Raw genomic sequence first — 6,000 nt, forward strand, 5'->3', positions numbered from 1 at the left:
CAGGATGGGTCTTATCATATGTGAATTGACTATCGAGAGTTGAATAAGGTAACGGTAAAGAACTGTTATCCACTCCTGCGGATTGATGATCTTTTTGACCAGCTTCAGGGTGCATCTTGGTTCTTCAAGATTTATTTGCGATCGAGTTACCATTAGATGAGGGTTAGGGATGAGGGTGCACAAAAGAAAGCTTTCCAGACTCGTTATGGTCATTACGAGTTCGTGGTGATGCCTTTTGGGTTTACCAATGCTCCAACTGCGTTCGTGGATCTCATGAACCGCGTGTGTAAACTGATGCTGGATCGATCTGTGATTGTGTTCATTGATGATATCTTGGTTTATTCCAAGACTCATGAGCAAAATGAGGAGCACTTAAGGGAAGTACTGGAGACTTTGAGGAGGGAGAGACTTTTCACAAAGTTCTCCAAGTGCGAGTTCTGGTTGCGTGAGGAGCAGTTTCTGGGGCACCTTGTCAACCAAAATGTTATTTTGGTCGATCCAGCCAAAATCGAGGTTGTGATGCAGTGGGAGGTTCTGAGGTCTCCATCTGAGATTAAGATTTTTCTTGGTTTGGTGGGTTATTATCGAAGATTCATCCAGGACTTCTCTAAGATAGTTGTTCCTTTGACCCGATTGACAAATAAGACAGTTACATTTTGCTGGGGGCCTGAGCAACAGGCAACTTTTGAGACCTTGAGACAATAGTTGTGTGAGGCACCGATTTTGACCCTACCCGGAGGGTTTCAAGGATTTTATGGTTTATTGTGATGCGTCGATCGCAGGTATGGGACCAGTATTGATGCAGAGGGGTCGCATGAACGCTTATGCTTCGAGGCAGCTGAAGCCTCATGAGGCAAATTATCCGACGCATGATATAGAGTTGGAGGCCATGATTTTCACCCTCAAGATTTGGTGACATTACCTCTATGGGGTCCATTGTACTATTTACAGATCTCACAAGAGCCTGAAGTATTTGATGGATCATCCGAATCTGAATATGAGGCAGCATCGGTGGTTGTATGTGGTTACATTTTCCTGGGGGCCTGAGCAACATGCAACTTTTGAGACCTTGAGACAGTAGTTGTGTGAGGCACCGATTTTGACCCTGCCGAAGGGTTTCGAGGATTTTATGGTTTAGTGTGATGCGTCAATCATAGGTATGGGACCGGTATTGATGCAGAGGGGTCGCATGAACGCTTATGCTTCGAGGCAGCTGAAGCCTCATGAGGCAAATTATCCGACGCATGATATAGAGTTGGAGGCCATGATTTTCGCCCTCAAGATTTGGTGACATTACCTCTATGGGGTCCATTGTACTATTTACAGATCTCACAAGAGCCTGAAGTATTTGATGGATCAGCCGAATCTGAATATGAGGCAGCATCGGTGGTTGGATGTGGTTACATTTTCCTGGGGGGCTGAGCAACATGCAACTTTTGAGACCTTGAGACAGTAGTTGTGTGAGGCACCGATTTTGACCCTGCCGGAGGGTTTCGAGGATTTTATGGTTTAGTGTGATGCGTCAATCATAGGTATGAGACCGGTATTGATGCAGAGGGGTCGCATGATCGCTTATGCTTCGAGGCAGCTAAAGCCTCATGAGGCGAATTATCCGACGCATGATTTAGAGTTGGAGGCCATGATTTTCGCCCTCAAGATTTGGTGACATTACCTCTATGGGGTCCATTGTACTATTTACACATCTCACAAGAGCCTTAGGTATTTGATGGATCAGCCGAATCTGAATATGAGGCAGCATCGGTGGTTGGATGTGGTGAATGATTATGATTGTGAGATCCTTTATCACCCGGGGAAGGCCAATGTGGTGGTCGATGCTCTCAGTCGTAAGGCGGTCGCAACTTCGATCAGAGACATATGTTTGAGGATGACCGTGATCGCTCCGCTGCTGGAGCGGATTCGTAAGGCTCAAGTTGAGGCTATGAAGGAAGAGCACTGACAGAGTGAGTGTATTGTGGGTCAGGTGGCTTCATTCGATTATGATAGTCGTGGGTTGTTGACTCTGTACCGGCATGTTTGGGTTCCGTATTGGGGCAGTGTGCGTCAGGTTTTGATGGAGGAGGCACGCAAATCTAGGTTCTCCATTCATATAGGGGAGACAGAGATAGATAGGGATCTTGTTCAGACTGAGAGGTGAGTTTTACTCATTGTACTTTTGGGTTGAAGGCACCAATATCGGCCTACTAGATTATGTATCCTAGTTATAGGATAGTACTATGCTAGCATATGCCTGATTGGTAGATCTGCATGATATATGTATTTGTTGGGTTTGTGTTAGTTTCTATTTGTTACATATGTCGACATATTGTGGTTGGGTTGAGGCGGTCCTGCTTTGTGCTGAAGACCAAGACACCCGAGGCATTTTGGATAGGATGTAGGCTCTGCGAGGCGGTCCCGTTAGACCGAAGGCCCGTAGAGCGGTCGAGATAGGCTATAAGCCCTGCGAGGTGGTCCATTCAGGGTGAAGGCTCATATTTGCATGTCTTGATTATTATGTGGTGTGATGGTACTTTGATGGAATTCACTAAGCTTTGGCTTACAGTTTTAGTTATTGTTTCGGGTACTTTAGAGGATCGTGGGAAAGCAAAGACCTGATCCTGCACATTCCTTCGGATTTTATGTTATTGGATGCATGGGATACTCTGATTACGAATAATGCTTTTGAACCATTGGTTTTTTGTAAATACTTTATGGATGAATGAGGTGTTTTCGGAGATTTTAATTTTTATTATTATTATTTTTTGAGATGTTACACTCAACCTCATTTTTTACTCCAAAAAATATATTCCTATTATATTCCCTTTTTGTAACTTATAGATATTGTCAAACACACATCTACTACTAATTGGATTTTAACAACTATATTCTATCTTGTTTCATTCCGATAATATTATCAATTATGTTATCATAAAATTATAACAAAATAAAATGTACATATATACATAATTGAATTAATTTTTAATTTATTAGCAATAATTATTAATTAAATAGGATTATAATTATAACACACTTATAAATAAATATCATATATATATCTTTTAGAAATATTACACATATATTTGAAAAAACTACTAGATATGTTTGTGTCAGAATAAATTTTCAAAAAATGATCAACTAATTTATTTCGTAAACCGGACCATAAAAAACCAGAATTGGCCAGGACCGTACTAAAAGTACCTATAACCGAGCCAGTTCCCGATTCCAATGTTTTTCAATTTGTGGTTTTCGGATAAGAACCGAATGGGACACGGTAAACGTTAGTAAAATCGGAACAGACTGATATATATATATATATATATATATATATATATATATATATATATATATATATATATATATATACTTTTTTTATCGGCAAAAACTATATATATGAAAAGCCTTATTTAATTATAAGCTATTAAAAAATATGTTAATGTGTTTTAAATTTTTTGTATGTGTTTAATTTTTTTATGAATTCGATATATAAATATTAAATATTACATCTGAATTATAATTAAATAATTAATAGATAAAAATAAACTATAAATATATAAAATAAAAATGAAAGAGACTAAAATTGACGATAAAAACTTCAATTCCATTTTTGGAGAAATGAATAATTGAGGGAATATTATTCATATCTCTAGAAATGGAGATGAAAATAAGACAGGATCGGAGGAAAATGAAAGAAAAATAAGGGAGTAAAAAAAAGGAAATTTTAGTTTCAGTTTCATGTAGTTTTCAATTAATTTTGCATCTATAATATATGAACCTTATCAATAAGGTTTACTACCCACAAAAAAGTCAAAAAAAGGAAATTTTTAGCATTCGATTAAGTCAATGTTTGCATCTCTTATCTACGTGTTCGATAGTCAAGAAGGCACTCGTGTTTCTCATTTCTTAATTATCTAATTTTATGGTTATGCATAACAAATTGTATAAAAGGCTATGGGGCAAAAGATATCATACTGTGTTCTCGTACGATTTCACAAACAGAAGGTTGTTTAATGAGTTGATGTGTATCTAATTTTATGTTGTAACGACCCCAAAATCACGACAAAAAAAAATTTCTTTTTAAAACGTTACTAAAACCATATTCATAAAAACATATGATAACCATAACATAATTCAGAGTATTAATTTCCAAAGCATATGCTCATTATCAGAGTAAAACATCCCAGGCTGACTAATCAATGGTGCGTGTCATGCGATCACCCTGAGCTCTTCCCTCCGCTACCGGAAGTACCTGAAACCAAAACTAAAAACCGTAAACACGAAGCTTAGTGAGTTCCCCAACCTACCACATACTATACACATACACATACTGCAAATACTGGGCCTCGCCCGCTACAACAGGCCCCGCCTGGCTTCGAGCCCCACTCGGTGTACAGATCTGTTTCCCTTAGGCCTCGCATGTCTCTGGGCCCGCCCGCTAACATATACTAACATACAATAATATCATAACACATAAACTGGACATACGCTACTGGATTCCTGTTCTAAGGCCTCACCTATCTTGGGCCCCGCCCCAATCCTGTTACTGATGAGTCATGGAGTCCCGTCCACACTCCTACTGATAGTGAGATACGGGCCCAGCCCACACTCACTCCCTTCCTACCTTGGGCTTCGCCCTGCTCGGCTACTAATGAGATGTGGAACACCGTCCACACTCTGCAATTGGTGAGATACGGGACCTTGCCCACACTCACCTCCCTACCAGGCACATACATGTATCACATAGACAACAAGTATAAACTATTATGCAAAATCATTCCTTGGGTACCCGCCCGACATCGGACCTTGGTCCTGAATATCATACTAGCAAACAGTGCCTAGGGCTAACCCCCGGGTCTTCCTACTCATAACTTCATGGGCCGACATTGTGGCCGTAGAACCATTCACACAAAGGGAAACTCACCTGCACAACTGAACTTTGCTGATAACCCTCCGGTTGTTGACTGGAATTTCTCGATTGCTGCTTCTTTGGCTCCCCGAGCTACCAAGATCACAGTATCACTTAGCCCAATATCATAATCACTCTCAGGGTAAAATTACCATTTTACCCTTACCCCATAATGGTCCACAACTAGGGCCCAAAACATACTATAAAAAGGTCCAACATTAAGTAGGCTTTCCAAGCCCACTATTGACCCATAAATGGCCCAATTTGCTATACTGGGCCCAATCCCATTATTAGGCCTTACCTTAATCCCAATACATATACTTGGCCCATAAACACTGACTCCTGATGGCCCACCAAGGCCCAGAGACCTATAGTCCAAAACACAGCCCACACCGAGGCCCAAAAGCTCAAGGCCCAAATCTGACAACGTACGCGTGGTGTACTCCTAGGTACGCTGAGCGTACTGGTTGATGGCTTCTACACCGTGCGTACCTCCTTGTACGCCCAACGTACAACCTCATTAAGTCAACTTTCTAATAAGTGCTTAATACCCCGATTCAGAAGCTACAAACTTAGATCCAAACCTTATTCCATGTATTAAGCCATAAAGTTACTGACTTGGGGACTTTATATGGCCCAAACCAACCCAATATCCCAAAACACTCTTCTACTTCCATAAAGGGGACTAGATCTCATGCATGGACTTAATAGGACCATAAAGGTTGGAACTTTACTGCTTCTGGGACTCATATGACTCTAAGGGAGGCAAACCTGGTCTTAGAAACGTGCTTAGGGCTCAAAGACCCAATCTTGGGACCAAAAAGTCCATAAACTTGAACTAAAGGAGATCTAAGAGATTAATCATCAAGATCAAAACTTTTTACCTTTAAGAGGTCCGAAATGAAGCACTTATCCCAGATCCACAAGCTCTTGCTTCCAAGGTTTCTCCTTGCCAACCTTCTTCTTTTCTCTCCTAAGCTTTAAACCACAAAAATGGGTTCTCCAAGGTCAAGATCTCACCAAATGAGGGTATGAACATTTTAGGGTTTCTTCTGAGGTTGGGGAGGCTCATATGGGGGCTAAGGTTGAAACCATTATGT

Source organism: Lactuca serriola, chromosome 7 (genome assembly GCF_051521515.1).
Source record: "Lactuca serriola cultivar US96UC23 chromosome 7, Lser_US96UC23_V15, whole genome shotgun sequence".
Classification (NCBI taxonomy): domain Eukaryota; kingdom Viridiplantae; phylum Streptophyta; class Magnoliopsida; order Asterales; family Asteraceae; genus Lactuca; species Lactuca serriola.